Source organism: Oryctolagus cuniculus, chromosome 14 (assembly GCF_964237555.1).
Source record: "Oryctolagus cuniculus chromosome 14, mOryCun1.1, whole genome shotgun sequence".
NCBI lineage: Eukaryota > Metazoa > Chordata > Mammalia > Lagomorpha > Leporidae > Oryctolagus > Oryctolagus cuniculus.
In genome coordinates this window covers 52,503,038-52,523,102 of record NC_091445.1, presented here as the reverse complement: position 1 = coordinate 52,523,102, position 20,065 = coordinate 52,503,038, and the positions used below count along the sequence as shown (strand labels likewise).

General features: G+C 36.4%; 1 pseudogene; it reads left to right on the top strand.

Annotated features, from left to right (window-relative positions):
• Positions 1–18,241: 18,241 nt before the first annotated feature.
• LOC100347322 (eukaryotic initiation factor 4A-I-like) lies at positions 18,242–19,279 on the top strand (annotated as a pseudogene).
• The last annotated feature ends 786 nt before the right edge of the window (positions 19,280–20,065 follow it).

The window sequence follows — 20,065 nt, the reverse complement described above, 5'->3', positions numbered from 1 at the left end:
CAAATATTTTTCCCATTTATTAGATGTCTGTTGGCTTTATTGGTTATTTCCTTTGAAGTGCAGAAGCTTCTGAGTTTAATGTAATCCTGTTTGTCTAGTTTTATTTTTGTTGCCTGTCCTTCAGAGGTCTTATCAAAGAGTTTCACCTATATCAATGTTTTGAACTGCTTCCCTTGCATTTCTGTCAGCAGATTCATATTTTCAGATCTTAAATTTAACTTTGATCCATTTGGGTTCACTTTTGCATAAGAGTTAGGAATCTAATTCCACTCTGCTCCATATATCCACCCAGTTTTGCCACGACCATTTAGTGAAGTGATTATCCTTTTTCCAATGTATGGTGTGGGCAGTTTCGTCAAAAAATCAGTGGCTTTATGTATGCAGATTAATTTCTGCTTTCTCTGTTCTGTTCCATTGATTTGTGTGTCACCATACTGTTTTAATTATTATATATTTGTAGCATGCTTGAAGTCTGGTATTATATCTCCAGCATTACTCCCTGCCTTTCCAGGATTAAAATGACTATTCTGGGTCTTTAGTGAATCTGTATGAATTTTACTATTGTTTTACTAATTCTGTAAAGAATGCCATTGGTATTCTGACATTGACTACATTGGCTTCGTGGACTGTTTTAAGTCGTATAGACACTTTAACAGTATTAATGTTTTCAAATCCATGAGAAAGAAATACCTTTGTGTCCTTGATGACTTCTTTCATTAAGGAAATTTTCTAATTTTTATTGTAGACATCTCTCACTTCTTTAGTTAAGTTATTTCCTAAGTAATTGATTGATTTGAGGCTATTGTCAATGGGATTCCTTCTTTATTTCTCTTTCAGAAAGTTCATCATAAGCATATAAACAAATGTTGGTCTCTCACTTCTTTTTGTTCCCTAATCTTAAATAATATTTAAAAGTAATCCATTCTTCTTCAGTTAATAGCATAAAAAGAGTGAATTTACATGGTTAAATTCCTAGGACATTAGTTAGTTAGTGATACACTATATATCTGGTACCATCTCTTACAAACATGCCTTGAATTGGATAAGGCTTACATTGAGAAATAGGTATAATTTTGTTGTTATTTTTTATGAACATGAAACATTTTGTAGATAAAACAAAAAAAAGAAGAAAAACCAAAGAAATCCTTCTACATTTATTTATTTATTTATTTATTTTTTGCTTATCTTTAGTTTTCCATTTAGCTTTTCCATCAGTTCTTTGAAACATGCATTTTAAAGACTTTAATAATACAACAACTTTTAAACCACTGGTCAAGTACAATAGGTGTTCTTTGTAACAACCTCTGCTATCCTCTAATTAAGTTGAGTAACATGTTTTTATCTTTTAATTCGATTTTATACAGAACCTTTTGAAGTCTCCTCATGTGTGAAACCTACAAGTGCCAAACTCATAGCAGCAGCAGAGAATAGTATGCTGTTTGTTAAGGGCTGGGGATAGGAGAAATGTAGATGTGATTGGTAAAAGGTGAAAAGTTCCAATTGTTCAACATAAAACACTTCTGGAGATCTACAATATACCATAGTGCCCATAACTAACAATGCATTACATTGGATATGTAACATTGTATACAAATAGCATATTAAGTGTTCTTACCAAAATAAGCAAAAATAAAAAGCCTATGACAATAATAGAGATGATGGGGGTTTGAAGCACATTTGGGAGACATATATATGGCCATGCCTTTTAAAGGTTGTGATGGTTCTGCAGCCCTGTCCTTACCCCTAAACTCTTTAAGATAAGTACATCACATATGCACAAATTTTATATGTTAATCACACCTCAATAAAGTGATTGCAAAAGGTAATCCAAAACATAGTTAATTAAACAATAGGAAGTTTGTTTCTCGTGTGAGAGACTTGGGCAAGTTTGCAAGCCATCCAGAAAACTTTCTGCTGTGTAGTCCAAACCAAAAAAAAAAAAAAAAAAAAAAAAATCAAACCAAAACAAAACAGAAAACAAAATAGCAGTCAATGAATTCAGTAAATGTTTTCACCCTTCTAGCCATCATGCCAGTCATTTGAGATGGAAGAAGAAAATGGGGTATCATACCTGGAAGGCTTTATAGGAAGAATCTAGGAATAGTTTCATAAATTCTACTAACCTTTGGGAGAAATTAGCCACATGACCATACTAATTATAATGGAGGAAAAATAATCCAATTTTATGCCCAGTAACGAGGGAACTATGTGAGTTTGTAGCAATCTGCTTTCAATTCAAGGAAGTTTCTACAAAGCAAAATTCAGAGAAGCACAAATATATGTGCACAAAATTACATATTATATACTATATTATTTGTTATAGGAAGTTGAAGACAAAGTACTTGTACTACTAATGATGATTGACTACTTGATTACAGATCATGCATTAATTGTTATGAGACCATCAGAATTACTCTTTAGAATATTTTATAACATTCTTTCTACTATATATATACATATAGATTTAAATACTTCAGCTTTTGAAAAATAGTAGTTTTTTTTTAAAGATTACAAAGAATAGAACAAATATGAACCCTGTTGATCTCTGTGCGTGGGTTATTGTGCTTCCTTAACTGTGACTGTATTTCTAAATAGTCCTACAATGATTATGTATAATTTTCATAAGTCAAAATGAAAAGCACAAAAATATTTATAAAAGTTAAGCATGTCATTTAAATTACTTTAAACACAAATTGGTAGCAAATTATTTATACAATGAAAATATATTTTTCCATATTCTCACTTGTTAAAAAAAGGGAACAGATTTTCCTCCCACATGTGAGAAAAAATCACCTTGGGAAAGAGGCAAAACATGCAAAACTTTAATACAAACCGAGACATTTTCAGAAGCATGTCAGATTCTGAAAACAGAAGTTTATAATAGAAGCTGTTTAGTAACATTTATCATAGCATTTGGTACAATCTTGCCCACAATGTCTAAACATTTATTTAAAGCTTTTGTAAGGTTATAAAACTACCTACATATAAAATATTTATTAAATTTCATGTTAAAATATCATAGCATTATATTTTATATCCAAACATTAAGGAACTATAAAGGAATTATATCAAGGGTTATATAAAATATATCTCAAAATATGTACACTTGTTATTAAAAATAGAGAATTCCTAAAACATATGAAAATTTAATTTTCTGCTGTTTTCTTTCTTTTTTCTTTCTTTCCTTCCTTCACTCCTTCTTTGCCTCCTTCCTTCCTTCCTTCCTTGCTTTTTTTTTCTAATGTGGGCTATATTTCTCCCAAGTCATATAAAATTAATTTTTTCTAAGCAGGAACAAAAGTCCAAAGTTCAGATTTCTCACTTAGAGACTGTGTACTAAAATTTCTTACACTTCAAAATGTTTTGGTTCTATTGTGATGTTTGAGAAATATCCAAGGTTAAAATAAAACTTCTCAATAGTGTATATGTCTATATGTATATAAAATATACCTGTATACAAATCTTCACTTATTCTGTATTTATGCATGAAAAGTATCCAGAACTACTAATGGTAACTAAACCAGTCATGCTCTTCTGATTAACACAGTGATGATGCTCCCAAAAATATTAAGTAGGTATACTCTTTTTTTTTAAAGATTCATTTTATTTTTGAAAGACAGAGTTACAAAGAGAGGTAGAGCCAGAGAGAGAGGTCTTCCTCCACTGGTTCACTCCCCAAATGACCACAACAGCCAGAGCTGAGCTGATCCAAAGCCAGGAGCCAGAAGCTGCTTCTGGGTCTTCCAAGCAGGTGCAGGGGCCAAGGACTTGGGCCATCTTCTACTGCTTCCCCAGGCCATAGCAGAGAGCTGGATCAGAAGTGGAGCAGCCAGGACTCGAATCTGCACCCATATGGGATGCCTGCACTAGAGGCCAGGGCTTTAACCCTCTTTGCCACAGCACTGGCCCCGTAAGTATACTTTTATAGCCTTCTCCTTTAGCTATTGTGACTCTGGCTTCTGCTACCTTAGAATGACATCATCATCATATATGAAGTCAAGAAACTCACTTAATAGCCACTGCTCTTAACTTTATCTTCAGCCCAGTGGGAATAATACTTTTTTCCTATAAAGACAGTATTATATGTCACAAAGAGACAAATATTTTATGTTAATCCTAAAAGTTTAAGATAAATTATTCTTATCATGTAGCCAAAATCCATTTTCATCTGAAGTATCAAAAATATATTTTTGCAGTTTGTTATTGTTGTTACTTTTCAATAAAAACCCAAATAATGCACACCACTTAATTACAGCCTCTTTCTCAACTTATTTTGTTCATGTCTTTTAATTACTCATTCATTATTTAAATGTGATCACTTATCCTATAGAATTCCCTACATCTGGATTTGGATTATTTCATGCCCTTGGTCTTATGTAACATACTTCTCTATTGCCTGAGTTTTCTTTGAATGGTTGACTTAGAGGCTTGGTAAATTCTGGGGAGGTCATTACGAGTTATTCATACAAAGAGAAAAGAGATAATAAGTTTACTACCTTACAGCAGTAAGCCAGAAAAGAAAGGGAAACTCAAAGGATATCCCTTGAAAAAGCTTAAATAGAATATGGATCGGTGGGAAGAGACGCTCAACACTCAGTTTTTTTGTATTTATTTAACCGAGGCTGCAGTAATTGACTGCACAGAGAACAAGTAAATGGAACATAAATTAGCTTGGCTTTTGCTGGCTTTCCCTTTTTCTCTAGGGACACTCTGTATGCAGGTAATGTCTTGTCAGAAACGGAAACACGGTGACATTATTGTTTTTCCATAATCTTTTTACAGTCCAGGTCGCAGTAACTTCCTAAAATATTTGCACTACTAATCTCTGCACTTCTGCTAAAATAAATATCTATAAATATTAATGTTCTCTGGTAACCAAAGCAGCCCAGCAACAGTCAGACACGTCCTCACAGCAAAGGTGGTGAGAGTCCTTCCTAGTCGTCCCTGCACAATCGTCATCCTTCCAGGATTTCAGATAGCCCATTTCAAAGGCAGGGGGCAGTGATAGCATCAGACACATCCACACTGAAGGTGGCTGCACATGTTTTCAATGTAAGCTCCTTGTGTAGTATTTTAAAGAACTAATGAGACTGTGATGGATTAGCAATTAATTTACATAATACATTAAGATGAAATTTTCTGAGGTAGAGACAGCAGATCAATTCAACTTAGTACTTGACGAATAGAATGGCAAGATAATACCTGAGAGGAATGAAACAATGACAACTTTGCATAGGAGATTTTTCAGAACCTCTGATTCCTGTCAGTACAATACATTCATTAGGTGACAACTGAACATTCTATTCATCTCACTGAAACTTTTGGGTGAAACTCAATTTTCATTAAAATCTGATAATAGTTTCTTGAAATAAATGTGGTAGTTATTAATATTTTAGTATATGGCTTAAATCTTTCTATAAAACAGATTGCAGTTACCAAATATTCAAGACATGCTACAAGGAGTCATAGACAAGGCATTCACACTTTATATTCCTGCTGAATTATATGACTCTGATGGCACTTTACTTTTCTGATTCAGAGATTAAATGAATACATTATTCCAGAAAAGTATCTAAATTTATCTCCAAAAATTGAGTATGTTTCAGTAACTTGGATTCCTCTTATCTCCTACTTAACAAGAGAAACCAATGGTACTTACTAGTAATCTACCCAATATGCACATCAAGTTGGTCTTTCAAAAATACACGGCACACTGATAAAATTTCTACCTTTATTATAGCTAGAAAAATATATCATTAAACAAAGCACTGATGCACTTTACATAATTATATTTTATTGATAATTTAGTATCAACTTAATTATGTTTTGTTGTAGAAGATGATGAAGAAAGAAATTAATATTTCAGGGGCAAAAACTGGCATTAATATTTGATAAAATGCTTATTTCTCTACTTCTGCATTATAAAGAACAACTGTTTGGGCAGTTTTGTTTTAGAGACTATCCACTATCTCTAACCATTCTCTCATTTTGATATAAAAGATACTCTGTATTCTTTTGAGAAATTACTCCCATTCTCACTGCAGTGTGGAAAGGGTGGGCCATGCTACCTTTCCCCAACTTCAGGATGGATGTAAAGGCTAAATCTTTGTCAAAAATGATTGGGAGGTGGGAGAAACGTATGCTGTTTAGTTTCCTCCTTCTTGGCATAAATGAAGATGTATTTGTCCAGTTCCATTGACATGGGCCCACAGATTGACTCTGTCAAGCCAGTTCAGGGTGATTCCCATGTATTTCCTCTCTTCCTTGCTTTGGAGACATTTAAGGGTTCTGTTTTTCAAAAAATGGCAAAACTGAATCAGACATGGCTTGATCAACATATGCAACTTTTTTGTGTGAATTTATTTTATGCTGGCTGTTTGTTTATGACTGCAGCCAGTTTTGTCAAGTCTGTGACAATAGAGATGACTGTTCAAACTTAGGTCAATGACTCTAAGTCTAAGCTTGTTGTTGGAACTTGTAAGTTATCTGTTTCTGTTGATCTTGCCAAAATAATGGAATGTAAGCTTAGTCCCACTAGATGTCAACTCGCACACTGAGGAAGACCCTGTCTGAATTTGGGAAGCACGACAGAATCTGCAGACAAAATCTGGAAGTTAGGGCATGTTTTAATTAGAGTATTTGAATAGCCAACTGTAGGTATATTGGGATATTTCAGTAACTTAAGCCAAGAAATTATTTTTTCTTAAACAAACATGTATTTTCTGCCCTTTGTATTTTGAAGAATGACGATGAATTATGGCAATAGACTTTTCAGTAACTTTTCTTGCTTTATCCACACCTTAATCCTCAAACGTTAGAATTCTCATCTGACTGCTTTCCTCTGTGAACACAGAAATAACAAGTCAAAAAGCTTCTCTTTAAATCTCCCTTATTCAATACCATACCAGAGAGTCAGCATCACTGTGATCCTACACTGATGTTATGTTTCTCTTCTCAATCCTCTTAACATAAATTAACCTCTGGATAACATGTGCATGACACATTTTTGAGCACACCTGAACACACACATACCTTATATTGTGTATGTTTTATTACCATTTATATCACCACTTTAACTGTGGTAAGTATAAACAAGTACTTAAATCCTTGTCCCGATGAAATCATAATATCCACTCACCCGTTTAAAGGATCTTCATATTTTGAATAACATTTTTAGCTATGAAGATATCCTAAGCCCACCACATAGCTGCAGAGGTCTACAAAATTTCTGCTCTTTAAAAAACAATTCTACAGGGCCAGAACTATGACTCGCTTGGTTAATCCTCTGCCTGCGGCGCCAGCATCCTATATGGGCGCCGGGTTCTAGTCCCGGTTGCTCCTCTTCCAGTCTAGCTCTCTGCTATGGCCCAGGAAGGCAGAGGAGGATGGCCCAAGTGCTTGGGCGCCTGCACCCGCCTCGGAGACCAGGAAGAAGCACCTGGCTCCTGGCTTTGGATTGGAGCGGCTATTTGGAGGTTGAACCAACAGAAGAAAGACCTTTCTCTCTGTCTCTCTCTCTCACTGTCTCACTCTATCTGTCAAATAAAAAAAAATTCTACAAACAAAATTTTCTTGTATTCTCTATCTTCCTAGGCTAAGTATTTTTTTTTCTTTTTTTCTTTTTTTCTTTTATTTTATTTTTTATTTTTTTACAGGCAGAGTGGACAGTGAGAGAGAGAGAGAGAGAGAGAAAAGTCTTCCTTTGCCATTGGTTCACCCTCCAATGGCTGCCGCGGCTGGCACACTGCGACCAGCGTACCACGCTGATCTGATGGCAGGAGCCAGGTGCTTCTCCTGGTCTCTCATGGGGTGCAGGGACCAAGGACTTGGGCCATCCTCCACTGCACTCCCTGGCCACAGCAGAGAGCTGGCCTGGAAGAGGGGCAACCGGGACAGAATCCGGCGCCCCAACCGGGACTAGAACCCGGTGTGCCGGCACCGCAAGGTGGAGGATTAGCCTAGGCTAAATCTTATAAGGTCTGAGTTCAAGTTAAACCATGAAAACTTCCTGAATCTTATTTTTATTGATTTTTCCAGACACAGCTTCAAAAATGGTTAGTACATTCACACTAGAGAAAAAGTTTGTCCTAGATATGAAGACTCTGACAGATTACTTACAATAGGACTTTCTGTGAATTTGAATCATAGATGTCTCATTATAGTTCAGTAAGCTTTTTTTTTTTTTTTTTTTTTTGGACAGGCAGAGTTAGACAATGAGAGAGAGAGACAGAGAAAGGTCTTCCTTCTGTTGGTTCACCCCCCAAATGGCTGCTATGGCCGGCGTGCTGCGCGGATCCGAAACCAGGAGCCAGGTGCTTCCTCCTGGTCTCCTGTGCCAGTGCAGGGCCCAAGCACTTGGGCCATCCTCCACTGCCTTCCCGGGCCACAGCAAAGACTGGACTGGAAGAGGAGCAACTGGGACAGAATCCGGCGCCCCAACTGGGACTAGAACTCAGGGTGCTAGCGCCGCAGGCAGAGGATTAGCTAAGTGAGCTGCAGTGCTGGCCCGTTCAGTAGGCTTTTAGACTTAAATTTCTACGTGTCTGGTGGCAAATTGGTGGAGAGCTAGACAGACTCTGGGTAGGTAGTTGGGGACCTGTGCCGCCACCCCCACCCCCAATCTGGAGAAGAGTCTCAGAGGACTGAGAAAAGTCTGTGGCATCTGTGAACATGGGTGTCATGCTTTCATCCTTGTAATCAAGGTCTGTCTAAGCTCCTGTCACTGACCTAGATGACAAGAACTCTATGCATCTTAGGGGAAAGTTTAATCTGTTTTCTTCTGCCTTTGTTGAGTCTCCATTGGAGCATTCATCCAATTAATTAATGTAAATCATCCCTCTTCTGAACCAATTGTGAGAATATTCCCCTTTTTGCAGCCTATAAAAACTCCTAGACAATCAGCCTTCAACAGCTCTCTCCTTCCAGGAGCCCTCTCAGCGGTGCCAGGAGCTTTTTTCTTTCATTTGGCTTTAACTGCTCTACTTTGTCTTTTTTTCCAATAAACCACTTCTGCTTTACACACTCTTCCTTGCCCATGCTCCTCAATCTTCATGGACATGAGACACAAACCTGGAAGAGAAAAAGAACCACAGATTCCAGCAACAAAATCAGTTTACCCCAATGTGATTGCACATTTATTCTATTTTCATTATTCTTGGTTCCAATTTTGGTTTATATGTAAAATAATAATATCTAGAAAACCATATAATTTATTTTAAAGACAACATATCTTTAAAATAGTCTGCACCTCTACAGCTATGTCTGCATTACTTTTAAAACACCAGATTTTTTTCTTGAATCCTGCTTTCTAGAGCTTTCTTAAATGGTTCTGCATTATAATATAGGGGCCAGCGCCATGGTTAATCCTCTGCCTGTGGCACCAGCATCCCATATGGGCACTGGCTCTAGTTCCGGCTGATCCTCTTTGAATCTAGCTCTCTGCTGTGGCCCAGGAGGGCAGTGCAGGATGGCCCAAGTGCGTGGGCCCCTGCAGTAGCATGGGAGACCAGAAAGAAGCACCTGGCTCCTGGCTTTGGATTGGCCTAGCTTGGACCTTTGCAGCCATTTGGGGAGTGAACCAACAGAAGGCAGACCTTTCTCTCTGTCTCTATCTATATCACTGTCTGTAGCTCTACCTCTAAAATAAAATAAATAAATAAAATCTTTAAAAAAACAAAAATAATAATTTTAATATAGACTGAATTTAATGTTATCTATCAATTCTAGTCATAAAATGTTGTTTCCAGACTTATTTCAATACTAGTGATATGAGATCACTAATATAAAATGAAGAGAATAATTAGAATTGTTCTTTCTTATCCTAGGTCTAAATACTCTCAGTTGAATAATATAAATGAATTTAATTTGGTGTTTCAAGAAGTAAAGCCACAATGTATACACAGTAGGTTAACTCAAATTTCTTTTTTTTTTTTTACTGTGATGTTGCTGTTATCTTTATTTTTTTCTTTTTTTTTTTAACTTTTATTTAATGAATATAAATTTTCAAAGTACAGCTTATGGATTACAATGGCTGCCCCCCATAATGTCCCTCCCACCCGCAACCCTCCCCTTTCCCACTCCCTCTCCCCTTCCATTCATATCAAGATTCATTTTCGATTCTCTTTATATACAGAAGATCAGTTTAGCATACATTAAGTAAAGATTTCAACAGTTTTCTCCCACACAGAAACATAAAGTGAAAAATACTATTTGAGTACTAGTTATAGCATTAAATCTCAATGTACAACACACTAAGGACAAAGATCCTACATGAGGAGTAAGTGCACAGTGACTCCTGTTGTTGACTTAACAAATTGACACTCTTGTTTATGGCCTCAGTAATCACCCTAGGGACTTCTTCATGGAGGAACGACACAGGACCCTGCACTGTTCTTTTGTCTGCTCGGCCCTCCCCGGGTTTGCTGCTGGTTCTTCCCGGGTTGGCTACCGACCCTTCACCTCCGTGGAAGGGCGGTTCCCCCTGCCACATTCCCCACTTCCGCGGGGGAGCGGCACACCACCGGCCGGCTCTCTCGGGGGCTGCGCAGGTGTTCCTTCAGATAGATGTTCCTGGTGCATGTTGTCTCTCTCCTCCTTTATAGTCCTCTTCCGCCAATCCCAACTCTGCTACCCACACGCCGAGTACACTGCTCTCCTCGAATCAGGAGCAGGTCCTGCTGTTTATTGGTTGAACTGGAGGCAGCTGTATAGAAGCTGTTTGCTCCTCTCCCAGCGCCATATTGTGGGAGAGCAGATGCATAAAATAAGTCTTAATTCCAGTAACTTAGTCTAGTCTGAGTTGCTCCCCACACCTAGGCTCTTGTCATGAGCTGCCAAGGCTATGGAAGCTCCCTGAGTTCACCAACTCTGATCATATTTAGACAAGGCCATGGTCAAAGTGGAAGTTCTCTCCTCCCTTCAGAGAAAGGTACCTCCTTCTTTGATGACCCATTCTTTCCACTGGGATCTCCCTCATGGAGAGCTTTCATTTAGTTTTTTTTTTTTTTTTTTTTTTTTTTTTTTCCCCAGTGTCTTGGCTTTCCATGCCTGAAATAGTCTCATGGGCATTTCAGCTGGATCCGCATGCCTTAAGGGCTGATTCTGAGGCCAGAGTGCTGTTTAGGACATCTGCCATTCTATGGCTCTGCTGTGTATCTCACTTCCCATGTTGGATCATTCTCTCCCTTTTTCATTCTATCAGCTAGTATTTGCAGACACTAGTCTTGTTTATGTGATCCCTTTGACTCTCAGTCCTATCATTATGATCAATTGTGAACAGAAATTGATCACTGGGACTAGTGAGATGGCATTGGTACATGCCACCTTGATGGGATTGAATTGGAATCCCCTGGTATGTTTCTAACTCTACCATTTGAGGTAAGTCAGCTTGAGCATGTCCAGAATTGCACATCTCTTCCCTCTCTTATTCCCTCTCTTATATTTAACAGCAATCACTTTTCTGTTAAGTTTCAACACTTAAGAAGAATTGTGCATTGATTAAAGTATTCACCCAAAAGTATTAAGTAGAACAAAAAAAATACTAAGAGGCATAACATATTAAATTGCTCATCAACAGTCAGGGCGAGGGCTGATCAAGTCACCGTTTCTCATAGTGTTCATTTCACTTTAACAGGTTTCCTTTTTGGTGCTCAGTTAGTTGTCACCTATCAGGGAGAACAAGTGGTATTTGTCCCTTTGGGATTGGCTTATTTCACTCAACATAATGTTTTCCAAATTCCTAACAGGGATCACTTTTAAGTTAAAATTTAAACACCTAAGAATAATTGTGTGTTAAGTACAGAGTTCAACCAATGGTACTAGAACAAAAAAAATACTAAAATGGATAAAGTATTACATTGTACATCAACTGTCAGGACAAGAGCTGATCAAGTCACTGTTTCTCATAGTGTCCATTTCACTTCAACAAGTTTCCCCTTTGGTGCTCAGTTAGTTGTCACTGATCAGGGAGAACATATGATATTTGTCTCTTTGGGACTGGCTTAATTCACTCAGCATGATGTTTTCCAAATTCCTCCATCTTGTCAAATTTCTATTTTTTAAATTTTTTAAAAATATATATATTTATTCATTTGGCAGATAGTGTTACAGAAAGAGAAAGAGACATAAACAAAGAGAGCTCCATTTACTGGTTCACTCCCTAAATGGCACTATTGGTCAGGGCTGTGCCAGGCCAAAGCCAGGAGCCAGGAGCTTCATCTAGGTCTCCCATTGAGTGGTAGGTACCAAATCCTTAGGCTATCTTCTGCTTTCTCAGGCACATTATCAGGGAGCTGAATCAGAAGTAGAGCAGCCAGGATTTGAACCTGCACTTACATGGGATGCCTATGTTGCAGGTGTCAGCTTAATCTGCTGTGCTACAATGCCAGGACTGAAATTCCCAAGACTTTAGTTGATGTGGACAATTCAGAATTCTAATTGATCACTTCAAATATACCATATTGATTTATATTGAACTTATATATTATTTTTGTATAAAAACTGAATGTAGCTATTAAAATTTCTCATCTCATCATTTGAAAATCATTCTCTTCCTAATATTATCTGCCCTTTTTTTGCTTATTTTATTAACAAAAATAGTAAATGTTTTTGCTCCATTATGTGACTTCCTATTGATACTTCAAAGATTTTATTGAGTGAAACATTTCTACTAAAGCAATAATTGCGGTCAATTGTTCTATGAACTCTTAGTAGCTTTAACACGTTTCTTATTTAAAACGTATTTCATTGCACTGTATTTGTTTATTTACTTGTTCACATGCAATTAAAAAGAAACTTCTTGAAAGTGAGAACTAGGACTCTTTTATCATTATTTCTGGAAGACCTATCATCTGTGTCTGACATATAACAGGTACTCAAAATAGAGTTGTTGATTGGCTGCTTGGCTAGCTGGCTAGGTAGTTTTTTTCAAATTTTGCTAGAAAGTCATAAAATATGAGGAATTTTTTAAAAATCACTTAAAAAGAAAGCAAAATAATGTTTAACTTCATATATTAAAATAATAAAATATATTTTATATGAATTACAAAAATATAGCAAAATAATTTTACTATAGTAATCTAACATCTTTGCTTATTACTAATGGTCTGACAGGTGCAAAAGAGAGACTGCATGTATAGTTACACATATGTGCTCATACTCTCACTACACCATTGTTTGACATGATTTATAATATTTGAATGATCCAAATGTTATAAAATTGAATGATTTGTCAGAAATATTATAAAGACATCTTTGTTTGGTTCCACAAATTATAGTTTACAAAGATAGAATGCTTCATGATTTTGAGGAGATACCAGAATGAATATCTTGAAAAATGCTAGCATTCGTTTTGTTATTTCTCTGTTCCAGCCTCTGGCTACATATTTTCCATTCCATTTAATCTACACATTAATCCTGTATAGCAATTACTATTAGCTTTTCAAATTTTTTTGAAAAGAAATATGTGATTAAAGACCAGCTATGCTCCCTCAGCTAACTTATAAAGTCTAGATTTGTGTTTGAGATCTATAAAGCCATAGCTCATGTTTTAAGTACTTATACTACTATGCTGATGGATTATAAAAAAAAATCTCAAGTCTCTTCATAACTATGCAATTTACTAACAGAGAACCTCAGTGAAAAAAAAATGAATGCTTTTCCATTATGTAATAACCTTTGTTTCAGCAATGTATTGAAAGGGAATGCATATAACTGGAGTATAGATTTTATTTTAAAATCTCATCTTGGTGCAAAAATTCTGTCTTTGATATTATTTAATACAGAGGAAGCCAAACCTAACAAACAATTCAGATTGAAAGAGAGAAAATAATAACTTTTTAACAGAAGCAAAAAGGATTGTAAATTTGTTGTATGTTAGACCTTGTAGACAGCCTATTTGCATAGACAATTCTTTGAACAAATACTTTCATTTTTAAATCTAATAGAGAATTTCATGACAATTCATTACTTTTCTAAAGCCGAGTTATTGAGATAAGCAGAGACTAAGAAGAGGAATTACATGGTACCCATTATGTTCTACCAAGTTAATGATGAAACTCCATTTTGTTTAATATTCCAAAAAATAATAAACATGGAATACAAATCACACCTTCTTAATTAGAACAAATTAATTACCAAAAATGATGAAAACAATTTGCAACAACTTCATTTTCCCTAAAATTACTTATAAGTTTCTATGTGCATTTCTAGCTGGAAGTACAAATCCTATTTATTAACCTTCATTGCCAAATACTGTATATCACCCATAATTCTGAGTTATTAAATTCCTGAAGCATGCAATACAGCAAACTTAATAGATTTTATGCAAATCATTATATAACAAAATAAGACCAGATGGTACCCATCATAGCAGAATCTTTTCACAACAGTTTCATATATTTGTTAAAATTAAACAAAACATAAAGATACCTCTATGGCTTTTAACCTACTTTAATTCATTATATATAATCATGTAGTGATTCTCCTAACCCTTTGACCATGTTCTGATAAATTCTGTATAAACCTTCTTTTGGTGCTAAGTTACTATCTTTGAATTCTTACAGGAAACATTTCACTGGAAATAAATATATAGAGGAAAAAAATCAGTTTGGGTTATAGCTTACCCATTGAAGTGCAAAGAATGTTAAATATTAAGTTTCTAGTTTTGCATTTAGATTTATTAATACATAAAATAAGTATGTGGGTATTTCAAGCAGTTTATGGAAAAATTGAATTAGAAGTTTTCAAAAGTTTTTGAAATCCATACCTAATTTGCTCATAAAATACCTTTTGCATAAGTATGTTAAGATCCCTTGTATATAAGCCTGTATACACACACATTGAATATCTACTTTTTTTCACTTATTTTCTCTTTCTATATGTTTGAAAGAATATATAAAGATAATTGTAATTATAAGTAATAGTATATTCAAATCCCATATATTTTATTTAATTCTATGATTTTGCAAATTCATTTATACACACAAGTAGAATACTGCATTTCATAATTGTATTAATTTTTATGAAATGACTTTATAAATTAGGATAATGCAAATAAGGTAATGATATAGTAAGAAATTCCATTGTGCTTTTATTTAAATTCAGAAAACTATATATGACAAATATTCTTTATGAAATTGGGAAGAAATACATATGTAACTTTCGATTGTTGAAGTAAGCCTAAGGAAGATCACATTGTCAGTCCATTGGTTTCCTAAAAGGGAGCTTTTCAATGGGGCTGAGCACATGTATATGCCAATATGAACATAGAGTGATTCTGTTCTTCATACGAGGAGGCGTTTAATTTTGAGATGTAAAGGAGAAACACAACAGAAAAGAATATGTATCCTTATTAACTCTAAAGAAGAGCTAAATGAATCTTCTTCCTTATTTTATTTCTCAGGGAGAGGAAAAAAGAAATTTTCCGCTGAGCCTGTTTTATGAGGTACAGTTCAGAGTGACTTTTTAAAAACTTAAGATCAGCATGTGAACTGAAAAACAAGCAAATATGTAAATAAACAGATGTCATTAATTAACAGGCAAAATAAAGCGACCAAAGTGATTTATAAAACACTTTGAAAAAATAATTTCTCTTTGATTGTTGATAAAAGTGACATTACTACAGTGAAATAAAACAATAATCCATGAAACGTTAAAAAATACTTAACCATTTGAATATTAAGTCATCTCCAAAATACTCATTTTATCAAATAAGAAATTACTTAATTTTGAGAGTTTTTAAAATATTATTTTACTCATTTGAAATGCAGGGTTACGGAGTGGGGGGAGAAGATAGAGAGAGAGAGAGATCTTCATCTGTTGGTTCATTCCCCAGATGGCCACAAAGGCCAGACTGATGCCAGGAGCCAGGAGCTTCTTCCAGGATTCCCACGTGGGTGCAGGGATCCAAGCACTAGTATCATTTTTCATTGCTTTCCCAGATACATTAAAAGGGAGCTGCATCAAATATGGAACAGTAGGGACTCTAACCCAGATGCATATGAAATATCTGTGTCACAAGTGGTGGCTTTACCTGCTATGCCACAGCTCTAGCCCTTGAGAGGCATTTTTGAAAATAATACTATAAAAATATATGTGTTATAACTCTTCTTCTAGAAAATATGATTTTTATAGCATGTTTTGTTTACTAGGAATAATTGAAAATAAGTGAATATTTGGCCATTAATGATGTCACCATTTAGAATGAAAAGAAGCCATCAACACTAAAAGAGTTATTTGAAAAAATAAACAAAATTGATAAACCATTGGTCCAACACAAAAAAGAGAAATAAGATCCAAATCAATAAACTCAGAGATGAAAAAGGAGATGTAACATAGATAGCACAGAATTAAAATCATCATCAGTAATTACTACAACCACAGTATGCCAAAAAAATCAGGAAGTCTAGAAGAAACAGATACCTGTACACATACAACCTAAAAAACTTAACTCATGAAGACATAGAACACCTAAACAGAATAATAACTAAAATTGAAATTGAATCAGTAATAAAGATCTTCCCAACAAAGAAAAGCCTGGGACCAGATGGCTTCACTGCTCAATTCTACCAGACTTTTAAAGAACTAACTCCAATTCTTCTCAGGTTATTCAAAACAATTGAAAGGGAGGGAATCCTCCCAATCTACTTCTCTGAAGCCAGCATCACCTTAATTTCAAAACCAGAAAAGAAACAACAGAGGGGTCTTCACTGTGGTGTAGTAAGTAAATCCATCACCTACAGTGGCAGCATCCCATATGGATGCCGGTTCAAGTCCCGGCTGCCCTACTTCCGATCGAGCTCTCTGCTATGGCTTGGGAAAGCAGTAGAAGAAGGATGAAGTCCTTGGAACCCTGTACTCCTGTAGCAGACACGGAAGAAGCTCTTGGCTCCTGGTTTCTGATTGGCCCAGCTCTGGCCTTTCCCAGAATGAACCAGCAGATGGAAGATCTCTCTCTGTCTCTCTCGCTTTCTGCCTCTGCAGAAAGATAGCTAAGATATGGAACCAACCCAGATGTTGTTGATTATATTGTGATAAGCATAAATATATATACATAATATGATATTTATTATGTTATATATATATATATACATATATATATATAGTATGGAATACTACTCAGTTGTAAAAAGAATTTAATCCTTTTTTTTTTTTTTTGCAACAAAATTGATGCAACTGGAAACCCTGTCACTTAGTGAAATAAACCAGTCCCCAAAAGCCAAAGACTGTTTTCCATGATCTGTGTTAATAGAGTACAAAAAATATAAAGCATGGGCCGGCGCCGTGGCTCAATAGGCTCATCTTCCGCTTTGCGGTGCCGGCACACCAGGTTCTAGCCCCAGTTGGGGCGCCGGATTCTGTCCCGGTTGCCCCTCTTCCAGGCCAGCTCTCTGCTGTGGCCAGGGAGTGCAGTGGAGGAGGGCCCAAGTCCTTGGGCCCTGCACCCCATGGGAGACCAAGAGAAGCACCTGGCTCCTACCATCGGATCAGTGTGGTGCACCGGCCGTGGTGGCCATTGGAGGGTGAACCAACGGCAAAGGACGACCTTTCTCTCTGTCTCTCTCTCTCTCACTGTCCACTCTCCTGTCAAAAAAAAAAAAAAAAGTTAAAAAGAAATATAAAGCATAGGAGTAAAATTCACATTTGAGATTAAATGATTGTTCATCCTTAGCCTCTACAGTAGAGGAACAGTGTTTTTTCTCTTAATATTTGCTGAACTCTTTACTTAGTGTAGGGTTAATCTTATGAGTATGAAGTAAACTGAAAGGAGATTATTGTAAAAATTAAGATAAAGAATAAGAAAGGAAGAAGGAGGAAGGGTAGAGTGTGGGTGGTAAGGAGGGTAGGTAGAAATATCACTCTGCTCCTTAATCTGTATATATGAATTACATGAAATTTGTTTACCTTCAAAAAATTAAAAGAAAACATTAAAAAGAATTCTCAGGAAAAAGTTAAAAATACTTTAAAAATAGCACTCAGAAGCAAATAATCACCATTTAAGAAATTAAGAAGAAATACGAAAGTCTTCTGGATTAAAAAAAATAAGGACTAAAACCCAAAATCTGTTTCAATAACTGGAGAATACTGTGCAATTTTTAAATTGTAAAAGAACAATCAAAAGGATTATATTTTCCTAATTCACATAATCACATTACACAATTTTATTTGAAATGCTATTAGTTTCTAAGGATCATGTCTGCCAGTCAGGATTCCCGATTCCAAGACAAGACAATGCCCTGATGAGATGGACCCTGAGTCCCTCCTTCATGGCATCTATGCCCGTGGTTTTGAGAAGCCTTCTGCCATCCAGCAGTGTGACAATCTTCCTCGTATCAAGGATTATGATGTGATCATTCAAGTCCAATCTGGAAGTGGAAAAAATGGCCACACTGGCCATATTAATTCTACTGCAGATTGAATTGGATCTGAAGGCCACTCAGGACTTAGTACTAGTAACTACTAGGAAATTGACTCAACAGGTACAAAAGGTGCTTATGGCATTAGGAGATTATATGCGTGACTCCTGTCTTGCCTGTTTTGCAGACCCCAACTTGCATGCTGTGGTACAGAAACTGCAAATGGAAGCTCCCCATGTCATCATGGGCACCACTCTCCACTTGTTTCATATGCTTAACCAGAGATAATTGTCTCCCAAATACTTGAAGACATTTGTACTGGACAAAACTGATGAAACATTAGGGCATGGATTCAAGGACCAGGTCTATGATATATTCTAAAAGCTGAACAGCAACACCTAGGTGGTTTTGGTGTGAGCCATAATGCCTTCCAATGTGCCTGAGGTGACCACGGAGTTCATGAAGGACCCCATCTGGATCCTTGCCAAGAAGGAAGAGTTGTCCCTGGAGGGTATCTGCCATCTCTACATCAATATAGAATGAGAAGAATAGAAGCTGGACACACTATGTGACTTGTATGAAACCTTGACCATAACCCAGGCTGTCAATTTCATCAATACCAGAAGGAAGGTTGATTGGCTCAGTGCGAGATGCATGAACAAGACTTCATTGTCTGCCATGCATGTAAATATGGACCAAAAGGTGATCATAAGGGAGTCCCATTCTGACTCTAGCAGAGTACTGATTACCGCTGAGCTGCTGGCTAGGAAAGACTGTATCCACAGAATTGGGTGTGGTGGACATTTTGGTCATAAAGGTATGGCTATTAACTTAGTGACAGAGAAGACAGGAGGACTCTGTGACACTGTGACTGCTACAACATCTCCATTGAGGAGATGCCTCTCAGTGTTGCTGACTTCGTCTGAGAGGAGCTGTCCTGCTGCCTAGTCCCAGCTGAGGTTCAGTAGTGGAGACTTGGGGGGCTGAGGAGCAGCAGGAGGAGGGCAGCAGAGGGAGCCAAGAGAAGGACATCCTGTCTTTTTAATTCTTTTTTTTTTTAAATTTGAATGAATACATTTTTGAGGCAAAAGAAGAAACTGAACATTTTAGAAACACTTTTGCTTAGGGTAGGCTCTTGCCCCAGGAGCTATCTCCTTACTGTCCCTTCACACACACCCCCCCCCCAATACTAATCGATTTCCCTAATCTAGTTACCTCCAAGTCCAAGAGGCTCTTCCATCCCATCTGACTTCTTCCAAACTGGATTCAGGGGCTGTAACAAGTCGTTCAACCTCAAGTGTTGGACCAAACATGCCTGCAGGAGCCCCGAGTGAGGTTGCCCAATGATTGAACCCAGCTGAGGCACCAGGAAACAGAAAAAAGTAGACATTTTTACATTGTTTTGTATAGTATTTATTTATTCAGGAAGCAAACATGAAATTCTGAATAAAATTACTTGGAAAATGCCAAAAAATTAACTATCTTTCCTGTAGAAGTCACTTTATAATTCAAATGGAAGATGAATGTCACAGAAATAGAATTATCTGTTTATATTCTCCCATAAATGATCTAAAATATTGTAAAAAGCATTATAAAAACTTATTGGTTGCATCATTGTTATGTCTCCCAGCCATAGATATGCAGGTCAATGAACAGAAGACAAGTTATTATTTAAAGCTTAGGGTTATTAGGTGAAACTGACACTTCAAACT